The 20,965-nt window shown below is 43.0% G+C and overlaps 3 pseudogenes; 1 reads left to right on the top strand and 2 right to left on the bottom strand.

Annotated features, from left to right (window-relative positions):
• Positions 1 to 1,984: 1,984 nt before the first annotated feature.
• Positions 1,985 to 2,103, bottom strand: LOC142658207 (5S ribosomal RNA; annotated as a pseudogene).
• A 1-nt stretch (position 2,104) lies between these two features.
• LOC142658206 (5S ribosomal RNA) lies at positions 2,105 to 2,223 on the bottom strand (annotated as a pseudogene).
• LOC142658211 (5S ribosomal RNA) lies at positions 2,221 to 2,339 on the top strand (annotated as a pseudogene).
• The last annotated feature ends 18,626 nt before the right edge of the window (positions 2,340 to 20,965 follow it).

Here is a 20,965-nt window from a genome sequence, read left to right as displayed (position 1 = left end):
ATTTAAAGCCATGACGCTCTTATTTTACTAGAGTAAAGCATAGATAGATTAGATAGATAGATAGATAGATAGAGAGAGAGAGAGAGAGAGAGAGAGAGAGATAGATAGATAGATAGATAGATAGATAGATGATGATAGATAGATAGATAGATAGATAGATAGATAGATAGATAGATAGATAGATAGATAGATAGATAGATAGATAGATAGAATAGATAGATAGATAGTATGGTTGCTAGAAAGTTGCTTATAACATGAATCTGTGGAGATAATCTGAAGTCAGGTTTTATATTACACCTCAGACTGTGGGATTGGGTTTATAGGTTATATAATTTTTATACTGTATCAGAACATTTGTTTTATAATTTTACATATTATTAAAGTATCAGTGTGCTATGAAAGATCTGATATCTAAAATCACAGTTTTTTAAATAAACGGTTAAATTTAACCCCTTCCTGACCAGGTTTTTTTTGGGTGTCTCGGTCATCAGGTCCAAGGTTTACATCTCTTTATCATTTCAGTGATTGGTTTATTTCTATAACTTTATTGTAATTAATAATGGAAGTCGGATGAGGACAAATAAGCACAAAGACCTTCTGTCTCAAGTGACTAGGGATGTAGTGGTCTTAACCAGCATCAGAAGAGAGCTCCAATTTTATTTTTGCTCTGAAGCCCCATCAATTTTTTCAAAAACAATAGTGCTGCTAGTCAGCCAGATTTACCATTCAGGAACGTTATATATCTGGGTGATAAGCCCTCTGTGAGCTGTACTGGCAGCTGTACTGGTTGCCCCCAACTTTCCCAGTTTCCTGAATGACAAGTTTGCCTAATTATGCAGTTATCCAGACCCTGCTCTTATATTAGAGCAAAATTGGAAGCTGGGTAACAGCCCTTATAGAGACTGTATCTCATAGGCGCCTAATGGGTTAATTAAGATCTATAGGTTTATAAAGTAAAGCTTGTAATTGAATCGAGAAATATCCAGAGAGTTGTGGTCAATGATTCCTACTCAGAATGGTCTCTGGTCAGGGACGGACTGGGACTGAAATTCAACCCTGGCATTTGAAAGCACACAGGCCCACTTGCTGTGTGGTAAAAGAGAAATATGATGCCGTGTGGAATTTTAATTTCCCTCCAGGAAAATGTTGACTTCTCTGTATTTTTGATTGGGTCATATTTGTAATGGAGACCCCCATGGTCTCTATTACATGCAGTCAAGGAACAATCAAGCACAAACTCACCGCACACCACCCCACACACCCGCGTCCCTGGATAGAGATTTTTATTACAAATATGCATTAAAGGATAAAAACTGCAGTACAAGGACCGGGCGCAAGGCATATCAATCCAGCAATCTGGATTTATGTCCATGCTACCTGGTTCCTGTACTGCAGTTTTTATATTTTTATGCATTCTTCTTCCCCTGAGTGGAGTTTCCTACATCAGGGAGGCAGCCGGTGGAATATACCTTCTATGTGCTACCAAGTAGCATTGTGCCTATGCCAGCGCAACCTGAATAGGTGATGGATCTCTTTTACCTATACATCACCAGCCAAATACACCTGCATATTCTAGACTAAATTACCTTAGAGAAGTGCCGCCTCTTTGTCTTTTTTCTCCTATATTCTATTATTTGCGAGAGCAATCAAAATCTTCTGTAATTTCAATGTAATTTTAAAATACAAACCTGTTCAAAGGGTAACTAAACTTTAAAAAAACTTCTGACATGTCATAGCGACATGTCAGAAGTTTTTAACGGAGGGGTTCTGAGCACTGAGCGCTAAAACGGAGCAGCAGAAGCGTTCGGGTGGGACTTTCTATTGAGCTTGTACACCAATTGCTTGGCTTTCCAAGAAAAGCTGATCAGAAACAAAGGGGCTCAGCGCTCACCCGAGAGCTTCTGCCACTTCCTTTTAGCGATCGGTGGGGGTCTCAGTGTTTAGACCCCCAAAGATCAAAACTTCTGACATGTCACTATGACGTTTTCAACCGCACCACGGATTCCCAGACAGTCTCCCACACTGGTACTAGCGAGGCCTTAAGCTGTGTAACTTCTGCGATCTGACGAGAGCAGGGACATTCAGCTTAGAATGGCCATTGACTTTTCAACCGCACCACGGATTCCCAGACAGTCTCCCACACTGGTACTAGCGAGGCCTTAAGCTGTGTAACTTCTGCGATCTGACGAGAGCAGGGACATTCAGCTTAGAATGGCCATTGACAATGGCCATTCTAAGCTGAATGTCCCTGCTCTCGTCAGATCGCAGAAGTTACACAGCTTAAGGCCTCGCTAGTACCAGTGTGGGAGACTGTCTGGGAATCCGTGGTGCGGTTGAAAAATCATGTCACTATGACGTGTCAGAAGTTTTTTGTAAGTTTACTTACCCCTTAACATTAAATTCAGTAGAGAGGCTGCACTTTATATTAAGTTACTTCTTCACTTGTAGCAGCGGTGGCATCCTCTTTTAAATTACCCATCCGTTCACAAATGTTTGTAAAGGCAGATTGCATAGCGAGGTGCTGGATTTTATACACCTGTGGCAATGAGACTGAATGAAACACCTGAATTCAATGATTAAGAGGGGTGTCCCAATACTTTTGTCCATATAGTGTAGCTTGTACTAGTGTGTCGTCAGGGACTCTGCACATACTGGGTCACTAAGGACTACACAGGCTCTTCGCTTGTCTACCGCTTTATGTTTCAATCTGTTTTTTTTTAAAGGTACTACTTATTCCCACAATATGAAGCTAAATGAAGTATATCCCCGTAAGAGACAAGAAGTCCAGTAGTAGTCCGCAGCTTTATGATACTTTGATTCATTAATTGTAATTGTAACACCTACTCCACAGATAATTCACAGTTAACATTACTGTCAATTACTTTGTATTACCCCAGGCTATGTCAACAATGATACAGGGTGTTGCTTCTGCTTGTTGAAGTTTTTACCATATTTAAAATATATTGTAAATCACAATGATTAATGCAACAGTGGCAAAACTAAATAAATCACACTGAGGACCTGCCTACCTTTAGATTTATGGCAATTCACAAGAAAAAGTATGTAAAAGGCACAAAAAAAATAACATTCATCCAATAATTTTAATGTGCAGGGTAACATATATTTTGCCTACAGCTGATAATAATTTATAGTATTTAAGTGAAGTTTTAAAAACATAATAAAACCCTGATGTGCCGAAGAGACAAAGCCCTCGCTGATGTCACCAGAAGGCTGATCTCTCACTTATTCCGCAAAATGAACCTAATCGTATGTTGCACTTTTGTATTCCCAGTTGGGCGATTTCCTTAAGAACAAGATTAATACTTGAGGTCAGGGTGTGGAGGGCAGAACAAAGACATTGATTCAATTAAGAATGAATGATGTATTTGGTATTAAGATTTTACATTTTAGGCTTAACCCAAACGAAAAATATATTTGTAGGTATAACATTATTCCTTACAGAATTGCACACTCATGGATGCACTATGAAAGGCTTATCAAGCATTAGTGTTTTTGTAAGCAGACGTAATTAAATTATACATTGCAGTAAATAAAAAGCATCATGTCAATTGTTGACACGTTTTCCACTCCGAAAATGTGACATATTCTCCCATCTCTTCATCGTCCAACACTCTCATTCTTGCACGACATAATGGGAGCCAGAATAAGACTGACACGTTTATCTAGGTGTGGGACATACTTATAGGCCTAATAAGGGGGGCAGCCCCCTCTGATGTGCCATCGGACCCACCGCAACACGATCGGGGGGGAGGGCTTTGTAGTATTGCAGTGTATACCATGCAAGCGATCCAAGGATCGCTGGTTCAAGTCCCCTAGGGAGACTAATAAAAAAAGTAAAATACAGTTAAATAAAGTTTTTTTTAATGTACAAAAAAAATATTAAAAGTTTAGAAAAAAACAGTTTTTGCATATTTTGTCTAAAAAATTTTTTCAAAAAATGTTTACATAACTGGTATCGCCACGTCCATGAAAGTCTAAACTATTACAATATAATGTTATTTAACCCGCTCTGTAAACGCCGTAAAAAAAACAAAAACCCAAATTGGTGTTTTTTGGTCACCTTAGCACCCCAAAAAATGGAATAAAAAGTGATCAAAAATGTGTATGTACCCCAAAATGGTACCAATAAAAACTACAGCTCGCCCCGCAAAAGATAAACCATCACACCGCTAAATCGACTGAAAAATATAAAAGTTATGTCTTTTGGAAGGCGGGGAGGAAAAAACGAAAATCAAAATCCCAAAAACTGGCTGCGTCTCCAAGGGGTTAAATCTGATTTCTTACTCTCATGATAGGCCATCAATATTTGATTGGTCGGTGTCCGGGCTGCAGTTCCAGGCACAGACACCCATACAGATGAGCCGCTGTGCCTATGTACACAATAAACGGTACGTGGCGCCTTCATTCTGCTTATTTGCGTGGGTCCTGATTCAGATCCCTGCCAATCACATATTGATGTCTCCTCCTAAGGGGTAAGCAAACAATTTTGCTCTTCTTTAAGGAATCACAATAAAATATTAATATTAAAAATAAATACTATATTAAATTAAATATTGCAGCAATAGAATAGTGCTGAGTGAAATTAATATCATTATACTTCATATGCTGGATGTGTGTATCATATTATAGTGTTAGATAGTTAGTGTTAGAACTGAACAGAAACAAGAAAGTATCAAAAACTGCTATGAATATGGTGGATCCATCTTTTATCACTCTCTGGAATGGAATCAGAACATACTACTTGTGATATCATGATCTACAATCTAGGCATGGAGCATCTGTACACACTTCCTGATTGTGGGTGTGGTCTATTTACACATGCTTCCTGTGATATCATGATATAGTTCTAACATATTATGACATCATCAGGCCTATAAGTATGTCCCACACCTAGATAAACGTGTCAGTCCTATGTTGGAAGATGAAGAGATGGAGGAAAATAATTCAAGGAGGACTTGCTGATGGAGGAGGTGGTTGGAAAGCAGTACAAAGTTGACATCAAGATGCTAGAGTACCGTAACACTTTAATTGTGAAAAATCTCTTCACTGTACAATTGTTTTCTATTCCTAGATCATTGATAACATCTGCTGCCGGGGCCCGTTACCATTGATAGAGATAAGTGTTTTGCAGTAATTCTATTTTCACTACAGAACTGTTCTAGAATTATCTGCACACTAAACTTTATTTTATTTTTTACTTAGGGGCACTCTCCACAAGAACAATAATGGCAACATCTAGAACATCTATAATAACATCAGGATTAACAACATTAATACCATCTATAATAACATAACCTTTACATCTACAATAACATAATCTATAACACCATCTATAACAACATCTATAATAGAAATTTGATAGCATGTATATGAATGTAATATTTTCATGGTTGGAGTAGGACTCTTGTTTATGTGGGGGTCACAGTCTGGTCTCTATTGAGTGTTTATGTATTTGTCTTTTCTTTGTCTTTTTGTATTTTTTTAAAATTGGTCTTTTATTATTTCCAATTTGTTCTACGTTATTTGCTTATTCAAAATGTTTCTGAAGAGAGAGGAGTGAGGGACTGGCTACAAGAAAGGAATTATGTTTTTTACATGGGACTGTATGTTGAAGGGAGCTGAAGGGAGGGGAGTGATGCTTTCCACATGGGACTGTATACTGGACAGGACTGAAGGGATGGGACAAAAAAGCGGCATGTTTTTTTCTGCCACGGTTCCGCCTCTGACCTCCCATTGAAATCAAAGGGAGGCAGAGAAAGCGTTCTTCGCTGCTTTTTTCGTGGCTAAAAAACGCTGCAAAAACCGTGGCAAGAAAGTGCAGGCAGGTCAGATTTTTTTCTGCCTCCAAATTCCTCTGTGAACTAGGCCTTACTTTGAACTAAGTTTAGTTAGACCTTATTCACACGACAGGGTTTCCTGGCCTTGTGACGGCCGTTCATAAAACGGCCGTCACACGGCTGCAGTAGGAACAATAGACCCCCTAATGGGGCTATTCACACGACCGATTTTTTGACGGCCCGGGAAAGCCAGCCGTCAAAAAATGTGACATGCCCTATTTTCGGCCGTTCTCCTGGCCGCCCGGCTCCCATAGAGGTCTATGGGGCCGGGTAATACACGGCCATCACTGGAATGTGTCCCAAGTGATGGCCGTGTCTTCCATCGCTCTCTCTCTCTCTCGTTCTCCTTCTCACAGTGCGAAGTGAATGTGAGGAGGAGGGTATATTTTCTGTAGGAGCTGAATCCCCAATCCCCGGCCACAGCTTCGGCAGCGCTGTGGCCGGAGTTTGGGGATTCTGCTTCAGAAGTGCCTGATGTCACTGTTTCCATATATGGACGCAGTGAAGTCAGGGACTTCTCCTGGAGTGGAAACACCGGCCACAGGGTCGGGGATTCCGCTTCAGAAGTGCCTGACGTCACTGTGTCCATATGGCCGATTTTCGGGTGCAGCACTAAATCCCGAAGAGGACCCGACAGGAGCAAGGAAGGATACTGATTGATGGGGCCCTGTATCTAAGCCTTTCATGTGTGATACTGTCTACTGGGGCCCAGTATCTAAGCCTATCATTTTTGATACTGACTGCTGGGGCCCTGTATTTAAGCCTATCATGTGTGATACTGTCTGCTGGAGCCATGTATCTAAGCCTCTCATGTGTGAGCCGATGTATCTAAGCCTATCATGTGTGATACTGTCTGCTGAGCCACTATATCTAAACCTATCGTGTAACACTTTCTACTGAACCGCTGAATCTAATCTTAGCAACTGTGATATTGTTTGCTGAGTTGTGTCGCTAATCCTATCCAGTAGCATAGCTATAGGGGTTGTGGTCTTATATATATGTTGTCTCCGATATATATATATTTGTTTTATATATATTGCGCCGCTTGCGTTGTTGAATGACAGGGCCAGGCACCCTGCCATTCAGCGCCTTTCAATAACGCAAGCGGCACGATGAAATCTTCTCGAAGCTTGCGTGGTTCAGCCCCAGCAGACCTGCTCAGAAGAGCAGGCCTTCATTGGAAGAGGACGGTGTCAAAAAGTGAGGGGCTATATGTGGAGCACTATCTACAGGGGGGCTATATGTGGGGGCACTATCTACAGGGGGGCTCTATGTGGTTCACTATCTACAGGAAGGCTATATGTGGGGCACTATCTACAGGGGGAGCTATATGTGGGGCACTATCTACATGGGGCTATATGTGGGGCACTATCTACATGGGGCTATATGTGGGGCACTATCTACAAGGGTGGCTATATATGGGGGCACTATTTACAGGGGAGCTATATGTGGGCCACTATCTACAGGGGGGGCTATATTTAAAGCACTATCTAGGGGGCTATATGTGGTACACTATCTACAGGGGGCTGGCTATATGTGGGGCACTATCTACGGGGGGGCCATATGTGGGGTGATATCTATGGGGCTATTTGTGGGGCACTATCTACAGGGGGGACTATATGTGGGGCACTATCTACAGGGGGTTATATGTGGGGCACTATCTACAGGGGGCTGTATATGGGGCCCTATCTACAGGGGCTACTATCTACAGGGCAATCTATTGGGCCACGACCTACAGGGGGATCTATGGGGGGCACTATCTATGGGGGGCACTATCTATGGTGGCACTATCTACAGGAGGCACGACCTATGGGGGGCATGATCTATTGGAGGAACTATCTACAAGGGCTTTATGGGGGCAGTATCTACAGGAGGCTCTATAGGGGCACTACATATGTGGGGCACTGTCTACAGGGGGCTCTATGTCATCTACAAGGGGCTCTATGGGGGACACCATCTACAGGGGGCTCTATGGGGGACACTATCTACAGGGCGCTATGGGGGCACTATCTACAAGGGGGTGCTGTGTGTGTGTGGGGGTGACACAGCATATAGTGCTATTATAATCAGGGACACAGTGTATGGTGCTATTATAATCATGGACACAGTGTATGGCGCTATTATAATTAGAGGTGCAATGTATGGCGCTATTATATTTAGTGCCAATCAGCACCTTTCAATGACGCAAGTGGCGCGATGACGTCATCGCGCCGCTTGCGTGGTTCAGCCCCTGCAAACCTGCTCAGAAGAGGACGGTGCGGGAACGGCTTTAAGTGAGTGTCACGATCCGTGGGTATGTGGATTCACTAGGCCGCACCACCGTAGTGGAGTAGCAGCTCGCCAAACAACAGTCCTAGTACAAGAGTACCTTTGATAGTCCAAACAGTAATGGAGGCTTGGTACAGATGAACTTGCAGACACCAGACGTGGTGTATATCAGCATGCGTGACAGGTTGCACAACACGACTCCAACACTCTAAGGCACAGGAACAAATATAGCATGGGATACAGGATACAGGTAGCAGGGCACGGGAACAGGATAACACTAAGGAACCATTTGCTAAGGCTAACATGGGTAAACACAACAACGCTCAGGCAATGAGTGAAAGGTCAGAGCCTCTTTTATAGTCCAGGGTGATCATGGGCTAATTAGAGATTATTTTCATGTGCGCGCACTGGCCCATTAAGGAAGGAGATGCCGGCCGGCACTCACAGAGTCATGGCCGCGGCCATCGAGGGGTGAGTAGGAACAATGGTCTGCGGCCATGGCCATTACAGTGAGTATGTAAAGGTTTTTTTTCCTGGGGCTTTATGGGGGCACTGTCTACAGGGGGCTCTATGGGGGCACTATCTGCAGGGGGGCTCTATGGGGGGGGCACTATCTATAGGGCGCTCTGTGGGAGGCACTATCTACAGGAGGCACTGTGTGTGGGGGGACAGTGTATGGCGCTATTATAATCAGGGAGACAGTATATGGTGCTATTATAATCAGGGACACAGTGTATGGCGCTATCATTATTATAGGTGCAGTGTATGGCGCTATTATATTTAGGGGCGTAGTGTGTGGCACCATGAGAATTTTATCTTTGTTTATAGGTGCAGAAATATTTGAAAAGTGATAGCTGAAGACATTTGAGTGGAAATCTGCAGAAATGGGCTGTGGCCAGGAGAAGTCATCATAGAGGTCTGGACCGGATGGAGAAGAAAAGAGAAAAGAACAACTAGAATTTGAGAAGACTTCTCCTGTGAGTCACTTAATGTAAATGTTTATACTGACTCTAATCAGTACTGTAGTCACTGTATGATCTGCAGCGAGATGATGGGTGGTATGATTTTTTCTTTTTGTGAGGCTGCTAGTGATATAAAACAGCCAGGGGGATGTCAATCATGATCTGGGGGGTGCCATATCAATTTTCGCCTCAGGCAGCAGAAAAGCTAGACTCAGCTCTGGACCCAGCAATGCAGCTGAATGTAAACCTGCCATGAAACATTGCACTTAAAATTTGCTACTTAAAGAAACCTGTCACCAGCATTTTACCTATTAAACCAGGTTGAAGTGTGTGAAAAATCATTTTTATGTAACCTATAATTATCTTCTAAGTAGGTTCTGTACTATATGTATTCCATTTTTTATTGTCCCTGCACCATATGCTAATGAGCCTTTAACCCCTTCCCGACATTTGCCGTACATGTACGTCATGGAAAGTACTGACTTCCCGCATCTTGCCGTACATGTACGCCAAATGTTTGGGACCGGCTCAGAAGCTGAGCCGGTCCCATCATCACCGGATCTCAGCTGTATCTTACAGCTGACATCCGGCTGTAACGGCGGGGACCGAAATTAGCTTCGATCCCCGCCATTAACCCCTTAAGTGCAGCGCTCAAACGCGATCGCTGCACTTAAGGTGTTTGCAGCTCATCGGAACCCCATTAATGAAATTGCCGGGGTTCCGGTGGCTGCAATGGCAACCGGAGGCCTAATACTGGCCTCCCGGTCTGCCTAGCACCGAAGCCGGTCAAGATCCGCCCGGCGGCGGAGCCTGATCGGCTTCCGTAGCTGTCGGCAAGATGGCGCCGGGTCAGGAGCTGATCCGGCGTCATCAGCGGTGGAAGTCAGCTGTACTGTACAGCTGACATCCACCTGTAACGGCAGGAACCGGAGCTAGCTCCGATCCCTGCCATTAACCCCTTCGATGCAGCAATCGAAAGCGATTGCTGCATCGTAGCGGTTACTAGCAGATCGCCAGCCCTGACAGGCAATCGGGACTGGCGACTGCTGTTATGGCAACAGGAGACACAATGGTCTCCTGCTCTGCCATTACGGAAGCCGATTTAGGCCCCGCCGGGAGGCGAAGCCTAATCGGCTTGCTGTCAGTGAATGACTGACAGATCTAATACATTGCACTACATAGGTAGTGCAATGTATTAGAAAAAAAAAAATCTGACCGTTGGAACTTCAAGTCCCCTAGTGGGACTTGAGAAAAAGTGTAAAAAAAGTGTAAAAAAAAGTGCACAAAATAAAAGTTTGAAAACAGTAAAAGTTTCAAGTAATCAAATAAAACACAATCCCCCTTTTACTCTTATCAAGTCCTTTATTATTGAAAAATAATAATAAACCATATGTATTTGGTATCGCCACGACCGTAACGACCGGAGGTATCAAAATATTATATTATTTATTGCACGCGGTGAACAGCGTAAAAAAAAACGTAAAAAACGTTACCAGAGTTTCTGTTTTTTGGTCACTTTGCCCTACAAATATTAGAATAAAAAGTGATCAAAAAGTCGCACGTATCCAAAAATGGTACCTATAAAAACTATAGCTCGTCCCGCAAAAAACAAGCCCTCATACACCTCCGTCGACAAAAAAAATAAAAAGTTATGGTTCTCACAACTTGGCGACAGAAAAAATACATTCTTTTTACAAAAGTAATTTTATTGTGCAAAAAGTTGGAAAACATAAAAATGTCCTATAAATTAGGTATCGCCGGAATCGTACTGACCCGCAGAATAAAGTTAACATGTAATTTATAACGCATGGTGAACGCTGTATAAAAAAAAAACGAAAAAAGCTGTGCCAGAATTGCGTTTTTTTGTTTACCTGGCATCCCAAAAAATAGGATAAAAGGTGATCAAAAAGTCGCATGTACCCCAAAATGGTACCAATAATAACTACAGCTCGTCCCGCAACAAACCAGCCCTCATACCACTACGTCTATGAAAAATAAAATTAGTTATGGCTCCAATAAGTCAGGAAATAAAAAAATATGCAGTTGTGCCCGAGGGGAACATTTCTTCTGTTTGAAGAGGCGATTTTTCAAGGACCTAAAATTAGGGAACCAGGAAGGGGAGGGCCCAAACATATCCGCTGGAAGCGACGGTGCCCGTATTATACCAGGACAACACTTTCCCAGCAAAATTCCGCCAAACTACAAAGGCGCGGAGTGTGGACCAAAAGGGGGATAAGAAATTACACCATTTATCAGTGCGACACCGGCCTGTGCGGAAAGGATTGCTTCACAGCGTAACACACATCTATGGATTATTTTATTGTTTTTTTTTACCCCGTTATTATACCACCTGACTATGCCCCTTATATACTCCGCCCGGCTTACATATGCCCTACATTATAAACGGAAACACCAGTAAGACTCCAAACAAAACTACTACCAAGCAAAATCCACGCTCCAAAAGCCAAATGGCATTTCCTCCCATCTGAACCCTACAGCGGCCCAAACAGCAGTTTCCTTCCACATATATGGCACCGTCATACCCGGGAGAACCCTTTTAGCAATTTTTGGGGTGTGTGTCTCCAGTGGCATAAGCTGGGCACGACATATTTGCCACTGAATGGCATATCTAGGGAAAAATATAAATTTTTAATTTGCACCATCCACAGCGCATTCATTTATGGAAAAGATCTGTGGGGTGAAAATGCTCACTACACCCCTTAATAAATGCCTTGAGGGGTGCAGTTTCCATAGTGGGGTCACTTCCCAGGGGTTTATTTTTATTATTTCACATCTGAGCCTCTGCAGTTGTGAACCAATACTTTGTAAATCGCCAAATTAGGCCTCAATTTTACATGGTACCCTTTCACTCCTGAGCCTGGTCGACTGTCCAGGCAAGAGATTAGGGCCACATGTACGGTGTTTCTAAAACCAGGAAACCCAGCATAATAATTAGAGAGCTGTCTCGTTATGGTGGCACAAGCTGGGCACCACATATTGTCCACATATCTGTGGAAAAAATCCCATTTTCACTCTGCAACATAGAGTTCACACTAATTTCTACAAAACACCTGCAGGGTTAACATGCTCACTACACCCGTAGGTAAAAGCATTGAGGGGTGTAGTTTCCAAAATGGGGTCACTTCTGGGGGGTTTCCACTGTTTTGGGCCCACAGGCGCCCAGAAACCAATCCAGAAACATCTGCACTCCAAATGGCGGTCCTTCCCTTCTGAGCCCTGCCGTGTGCCCAAACAGCAGTTTATGACCACATATGGGGTATTGCCGTACTCGGTAGAAATTGCTTTACAAATGTTGGGTTCTTTTTTTCCTTTATTTGTTGCGAAAATGAAAAAATTTGCGCTAAAGCTACGTCTTATTGAAGAAAAAGGATTGTTTTTATTTTCACTGCCCAATTCTAATAAATTCTATGAAACATCTGTGGGGTCAAAATGCTCACTACGCCCCTAGATGAATTCCTCAAGAGGTGTAGTTTCCTAAATGGTGTCACTTTTTGGGCGTTTTCATTGTTTTTTCCCCTCAGGGGCTTTGCAAATGTGACATGGCCGCCGCAAACCATTCCTGCTCAATGTGATCTCCAAAAGCCAAATAGCGCTCTTTCCCTTCTAAGCCAAGCCGTGTCTCCAAACAGCCGTTTATTACCACATGTGTGGCATTGTTTTACTCGGGAGAAATTGCTTTACAAATTTTGTGGTGCTTTTTCTCCTTCAGTCCTTGTGGAAATGAGTAAAAATAAGCTAAACCTACATTTTCTTTGAAAAAATTTAGATTGTCATTTTCAGGGCCTACTTCCAATAATTTCTGCAAAAAACCTGTGGGGTCAAAGAGCTCACTATACCCCTAGATAATTTCCTCAATGGATGTAGTCTCCAAAATGGGGTCACTTGTGGGGGGTTTCCACTGTTTTGTCTCCTCAGGGACTTCGTAAATGTGACCTGGCCTCCGCAAACCATTCCTGCTAAACTTGAGCTCCAAAAGCCAAATAGCGCTCTTTCCCTTCTCAGCCCTGCCGTGTCTCCAAACAACCGTTTATTACCACATGTGGGGCATTGTTTTACTCGGGAGAGCTTGGTTTACAAATTTTAAGGTGCTTTTTCTCCTTCAGTCCTTGTGGAAATGAGAAAAAATTAGCTAAACCTACATTTTCTTTGAAAAAATTTAGATTGTCATTTTCAGGGCCTATTTCCAATAATTTATGCAAAAAACCTGTTGGGTCAAAACGCTCACTATACCCCTAGATAATTTCCTCAATGGGCGTAGTTTCCGAAATGGGGTCACTTGTGGGGGGTTTCCACTGTTTTGTCCCCTCAGGGGCTTTGTAAATGTGACATGGCCTCCACAAACCATTCCTGCTAAACTTGAGCTCCAAAAGCCAAATAGCGCTCTTTCCCTTCTCAGCCTCGCCGTGTCTCCAAACAACCGGTTATTACCACATGTGGGGTATTGTTTTACTCGGGAGAAATTGCTTTACAAATTTTACGGTGCTTTTTCTCCTTTAGTCTTTGTGAAAATGAGAAAAAAAATCGCTAAACCTACATTTTCTTTGAAGAAATGTTGATTTTAATTTTCACGGCCTACTTCTAATAATTTCTGTAAAAAAGCTGTGCGGTCAAAATGCTCACTGTACCCCTAGATAATTTCCTTGAGGTGTGTAGTTTCCCAGATGGGGTCACTTTTGGGGGATTTTGACTGTTTTGGCACCGCAAGAGCCCTTCAAACCTGACATGGTGCCTAAAATTTATTCTAACAAAAATAAGGCCCCAAAATCCACCAGGTGCTCCTTTGCTTCTGAGGCCGGTGCTTCAGTCCAGTAGCACGCTACGGCCACATGTGGGATATTTCCTAAAACTGCAGAAACTGGGCAACAAATATTGAGTTGCATTTCTCTGGTAAAACCTTCTGTGTTATAAAAAAAATTGTACTAAAAATTTATTTCTGCAAAAAAATATGAAATTTGTAAAATTCACCTCTACATTGCTTTAATTCCTGTGACATGTGTAAAGGGTTAAGACATTTTCTAAATGCTGTTTTGAATACTTTGAGGGGTGAAGTTTTTAAAATGGGGTGACTTTTTGGGGGTTTCTAATATATAAGGCCCTCAAAGCCACTTCACAACTGAACTGGCCCCTGTAAAAATGGCCTTTTGAAATTTTCTTGAAAATGTGAGAAATTGCTGCTAAAGTTCTAAGCCTTGTGAGGTCATAGAAAAATAAAAGGATGTTCAAAAAACGATGCCAATCTAAAGTAGACATATGGGTGATGTTAATTAGAAACAATTTTGGGTGGTATAACTGCCTGTCTTTGGCCTCATGCACACGACCGTGTTCGGTCCGTGATATACGGTCCGCATGTCGGCCGCATGTCCCGGACCGAACACAGTGCAGGGAGTCGGGCTCCTAGCATCACACTTATCTATGACGATAGGGGTCACTGCCTGTCCGCGGAACTACTGTCCCGTACTGTAATCATGTTTTAGTGTGTGACAGTAGTTACGTGGATAGGCAGTGACACCTAGCGTCATAGATAAGTATGATGCTAGGAGCCCGGCTCCCTGTACTTTGTACGGTCCGGGACAAGCGGCCGACATGCGGACCGTATATCACGGACCGAACACGGTCGTGTGCATCAGGCCTTACAAGCAGATACATTTAAATTGAGAAAAATGCTAATTTTTGCAATTTTTCGCTAAATTTTGGTGTTTTTCACAATTAAATACTGAACATATCGAGCAAATTTTGCCAGTAACATAAAGTCCAATGTGTCACGAGAAAACAATCTCAGAATCGCTTGGATAGGTGAAAGCATTCCGGAGTTATTACCACATAAAGTGACACATGTCAGATTTGAAAAATGAGGCTCGGTCAGGAAGGTCAAAAGTGGCTAAAGAGGGAAGGGGTTAAGACTCATATATGTTCATTTGAAAAGAGTCATATCTTCCTTCCTAAAGCCATTCTGAGTTAACCCCAATCCTTACTTTTGATTGACAGCTCCTCGTCTCCCCCAACACACACAAAATCCTACACTTGCTCATTGATGTCCTGTTCTGGTGCGTGCGTACAATAGAACACCATAGCGGCGCATGCGCAGTAACTAGATTTGAGGACCTGACGAAGCAGGAAAAGAGTGTCGGATCATATATTACGGGTGCGTGCGCACTATCTCAGACGAGATTTCGGCAATCAGGGCGGGCCAGTTTTTGGTGGTGGGCGGGCATAAGAAGAATAACGAACGAGACTGCAGGATTATTACCATAAAAGGCGCACAATGTTTGCAGACCGTTACTTATGGTCAGAGGAGGAGTTTAGGTGAGGGGATAACGGAAATTAACTTTCGACAGCAGCAGTGAAATTCTGGTGACAGGTTCCCTTTAAATGACATTTGTTTTTTTCATAATATTGCTATAGAAACTGCTGTCAGCTACATAAACATATTTATCATCAAGTCACATGAGAAAATAATAAAAAAAACGTATTTTGGCTGTTACTTTTTTCCCATGAATCCGATTCACAGCTGCTGAATTCCTTACACCAAGTACAGGACTATTTACCAAGCAAAATAGTGCAGCTAAATTTGGTGGCTAGAGATTAGCACAGGAACACAATGTATTATTATAAATCCAACCTGTGTTTCCAGCATTTACCTTTAAAAAAATAAACTGACGCTTTTGCATTTTTCAGCTACAAATTACATGCTATTTTGCAGTTTAGCACTCACAACCTAGAGTATGGCGGTGTGTAATTCATGTTTATAACAGTACTGTACCTACCATATAGGCAGGGTACACCACTGCTATTGAGCCTAGCAGAATGGGCAACAGTGCCAATCAGTGCTTCCATCAAAATAAGGAACTAAATTTTGGGTCACAATTGTTTTAGCATTAATGACCACTGGAGAACTGTTGGCCAGTGCAATGCATGGGATGAATGCAACAAGGAGGAGAAGCTCTTCTATTCACTGAAGCTTTGATGGAGCAATTTTTTGTTGCTATCACAATATCCCCCTGGTTTAAATAGTGTTCTAATTCCGTTTGCAAAAGTAAATAATTTTATTTGGCACAGGTGTATTAAAATTATTTTATTCTAAAATTTGGGATTATTAAGCACTCGGGCAATTATTTATTTTTTTGCAGATCATGCTAACTCACCAGCAATATTCTTTCATTGTTATTTGTTTCTTCCCAGCTCAGTTGCATCTATACTTCTTGAACCCTTTCATTATGGGCAGCTGTATCATGTTTTCTCAGTCTGACCACCAAAATAGCCCATGCTCTCATGTGCAAACAGGAGATCATTCTCCCCTGTGTGGCTGACGTCCTGTGAACTACAGGATTACATCATCCTCATCTATACGATCTCTCCAGGCAGCTCTGAGACCCCTCCCCACCCAGCTCCATCCTCCTTGTTCCTTTATATGTGCTCCATGTATATAGTACTGCTGAAGAAATAATTTCTGCCCACTGCTGGGCACATTGGGTGCTGGATATAAGCAACTGCCAATTTAGGTTATATTAAGGTGTCAACAGTTTCTACATCTCGCACCGTATAGCTGCCACCCTCATCTATTACACCCTCTCCCATCCCAATGCAGTCAGCTGTTATAATAGTGATCGCTTAGATTGTCTTAAAGAGGCTCTGTCACCAGATTTTGCAACCCCTATCTGCTATTGCAGCAGATAGGCGCTGCAATGTAGATTACAGTAACGTTTTTATTTTTAAAAAACGAGCATTTTTGGCCAAGTTATGACCATTTTTGTAATTATGCAAATGAGGCTTGCAAAAGTCCAAGTGGGTGTGTTTAAAAGTAAAAGTCCAAGTGGGCGTGTATTAGGTGCGTACATCGGGGCGTTTTTAATACTTTTACTAGCTGGGCGCTGTGAAGAGAAGTAACATCCTCTTCTCTTCAGAACGCCCAGCTTGTGACAGTGCAGATCAGTGACGTCACTCACAGGTCCTGCATCGTGACGGCCACATCGGCAGCAGAGGCTACAGTTGATTCTGCAGCAGCATCAGCGTTTGCAGGTAAGATCGACTTACCTGCAAACGCTGATGCTGCTGCAGAATCAGCTGTAGCCTCTGGTGCCGATGTGGCCGTCACGATGCAGGACCTGTGAGTGACGTCACAGATCTGCACTGTCACAAGCTGGGCGTTCTGAAGAGAAGAGGATGTTACTTCTCATCAGAGCGCCCAGCTAGTGAAAGTATTAAAAACGCCCCGATGTACGCACATAATACACACCCACTTGGACTTGTACTTTTAAACACACCCACTTGGACTTTTGCAAGCCTCATTTGCATAACTACAAAAATGGTCATAACTTGGCCAAAACTGCTCGTTTTTTTAAAATAAAAACGTTACTGTAATCTACATTGCAGCGCCTATCTGCTGCAATAGCAGATAGGGGTTGCAAAATCTGGTGACAGAGCCTCTTTAATTATAATTAGCCACTGGGTGTATATACGGACATCCTCCACCGAAAAACGACCTCTAAATATACTGACTGAGCGTAAGTTTAAAAATAAATTAAATAAAAACTATATGGTTTACCTGATGTGCTCCTACACAGGAGAATACGCAAGGGGGTTACACGGTTAAAAAAAAAACACCCCCTTAAACCTCTTGAACTCTATTCAAGCAGATACAGTTGAATACTATGATGGAGCAGGAAACTGTCTCCACCTTCCCCGCCATATACTCTTGTAGGCCAAAAGACACTTTAGGTCTGGTGCCTACGAGGCACCAGGAAATCAAAGAAGGCCGCATGATTCAGTAATGTCATCGCGCCTGTTTTCACCGAGCAGTTGACAGCGCAGGCTGGAAGAAACCTGTAGCCTGAGCTGCTGTGTTCATCGTTAGAACAGGGTTAGGTACGTATTAATGTTACTTTTTTTTTTTTTTTTGTGGGGAAACTAAAAGGGGATTTTTACTGTGTGGGGGCACTATCACTGTGTAAGAACTGTAAGGGGATACTATTACTGTAAGCGTAAGCAGCGTGAAGACTGGAGGATCCACCGGTGGGTCCAGGCAGCGAGCTGCTGTTGTCCGGAAGCGAAGCAGAGAGACATTGTCTCCCTGCCCCGCTGATTACTCTTGTAGGCAGAACCGCCAGGCACATAATATTTAGTAGGCCCTTTCATGTGCGGGCCCCCTCAACCCCGGTGCTAGCGACTGCCAGATTCAATTGTATGCTAACGACTGCCAGATTCAATTGTATCTGCGTCCTCAGGACGCAGGTACAATTGAATACTAAAGGCTGCAGACCACTTTAGGCCTATAGCCTATAAGGCGCTGGGAAGAATCCCTGTGCAGGCCAGTGTGATGATGTCACTGCATTACGCTGGACTATGCTAGGGTCCCAACTCGCCGCCCCGAGGATGTGGAGCAGCTCCGAGCATCATGGGAATTTATTTTTTGTCTGCAGGACTGTGTGGCACTATATACAGTGGGGGGCTGTGTAGCACTATGTACAAGGTTTGAATGGCACTGTCTACAGGGGGGCTGTGTGTCACTGTCTATAGGGGGCTGTGTGTTACTGTCTGCAATGGGGGCTGTGTGGCACTATATACAGTGGGGGGCTGTGTAGCACTATGTACAAGGGGGAGCTGTGTGGTACTATGTACAAGGGAGGACTTAGCGGCACTATCTACAGAGGGGTATGTGTGGCGCTATCTACAGTGGGGGCTGTGTGGCACTATCTACAGTGGGTGGCTGTGTTGCAATATCTACAAGGGGGGCTGTGTGGCACTATCTACAAGTGGGGGCTGTGTGGCACTATCCACAAGAGGGGGCAGTGTGTGGCACTATCTACCAGAAGGGGTTGTTTGTGGCACTATCTACAGGGGGCTGTCTGTGGCACTATCTACAGGGGGCTGTCTGTGGCACTATCTACAGGGAGCTGTATTTGGCACTATTACTGTGTGGGGCCTAAAGGGTGTTACTATTATAGTGCGTGGCACCAAAGTGATATTATTTCCATCTGGGGCACTATAAATGGTGTGGTTTTTGTAGAGGGTTGGGAGGTGCTAGAAAAGCGAGAAGTCAAAGTTGTTTGTGTTGCAAATTCTGCAGAAGCGATTCGTAGTTGGGAGAACGTGTCAGAGCAATCTGAGCCGGATGAAGAAGAAAAGGAAAAGTGAGCGAATTCAATCTGAGAAGACGTCACCAGTAAGTTACTGGATTTCATTGTATTATATTAAATGAGTTTTCCCATCTTAGACATTTATGGCATATCCACAGGAAATGCCAAAAATGTCTGATAGATGTGAGTACCAGCTCTGGGACCTGTACCTATATCAAGAACTGGCTGCAGAATCCAGGCGGAACCAGTGGAGACAGGGTTGGGCGTGCGCGCAGCTCTTTCTATTCTGCTGTATGTTGTTATGGAAACAGCTGAGCAGCCCTTGCTTGGCTGTTTCCATAACTCCCTTTAAGCAGAATGGCGAGAGCTGCGCGCACCCGCGACTTTCTCTCCACTGGTGCCTGCCTAGATTCTGTGGCCAGTTCTAGATATAGGTGTGGATCCCAAAGCTGGGACCCACATCTATCAGACATTTTTGTCATCTCCTGTGGGTCTGTCATAAATGTCTAAGATGAGAAAACGCCTTTAAGTTATATGGTCTGCAGAGCGCTTGTGTAGGACTGGTGTCTACCACTATATGGTCACTATGCAGTGGTAATATTGGTCTTTGGTTTACTAAACACGTTTTACTACACAATTAATGCATTATTTCCATATAGCTGATGGGTGGGACCCAATAATTATTTCCTCTCGGTGGGCACTATTATTGTCTTGGGGCAGTAATGAGCTCTATTACTGTGAGGATGGAACTAAGGGAGCTCTATTACTGTGAGTAGGGCACTAAAGTGGCACTATTTCTGTGGAGGGCACTTTTATTGTGTGGGGGTACTATTACTGTGTATAGGGCACTATTACTGTGTAGGGGCCGTAAGGAGGCTTTATTACAGTGAGGAGGGTACTATGGGGGCACGGTTAATATTTACTGCTTTTTCAGTTTGTAATGGGCATCTTGTACATGTATATGATAATTATTTGCTCACCGAGCGTCTAGTTTTCAAAACACAAGCTCCGTTTGGCTCCCCCGTTCAGTCATGTGATCTTTCATAGTCTCATAGACTTACATAGAGAAACTGGCTTTCGATCCACACATAAGACGCAGTGTAAATAGGCGAGTCAGATTAGATATCACGCGACCACACGGGGGAGCCGAACGGAGCCTGCGTTTTGAAAACTAGATGCCCGGTGAGCAAATAATTATCATATACATGTACAAGATGCCCATTAAAACTGGCAAAGCAATACAAATTTTCGTGGGAGTGCTTCTTTAAATGTGGACTAAAAAATATTTTTCAGCCAATTGTTGAATATGAAGAACTGGCAGATGCCGTATTAAATATTTTTTTTCCTCTATTTATTTAACTTATATTCAGACAATTAAGATATTGAGAACACAAACTAAAGTATTATTTTTACTTGCAGAAGATTTCATTAGTAGTGTTTATTGGCAGACCTGCACCAGAGACAGTTTGGCACATCTTTTCTGTGGATATTTCACAGGGAGGCTGTCTAACAACAGCTGTGCTATAAGAAAAATAAAAAAAGCTGCAAAGCAGAAAGAAAAACGAGGAAAGGACGCTCAGAATTCGTTGCTGGACTGTTAAATACCCAGATGGGTAACAATACTGACCTATGGGTAACAGGAAAAGCAGGTGTTAATGAGAAACATCATGGACTGAAGCCAAGCTGTATAAAAAAATAACTCAGAAACTTAAAAATGTCCAAAGTAGGGGACATTGTTATGAGACTATTGCTGCGTCCCACTACTTTGCTTTTCTAGCTATTC

The sequence above is a fragment of the Rhinoderma darwinii genome, chromosome 7 (assembly GCF_050947455.1).
Source record: "Rhinoderma darwinii isolate aRhiDar2 chromosome 7, aRhiDar2.hap1, whole genome shotgun sequence".
NCBI classification, from domain to species: domain Eukaryota; kingdom Metazoa; phylum Chordata; class Amphibia; order Anura; family Rhinodermatidae; genus Rhinoderma; species Rhinoderma darwinii.
The sequence above is the reverse complement of the archived record's forward strand: the minus strand, read 5'-3'. Positions and strand labels throughout refer to the sequence as shown.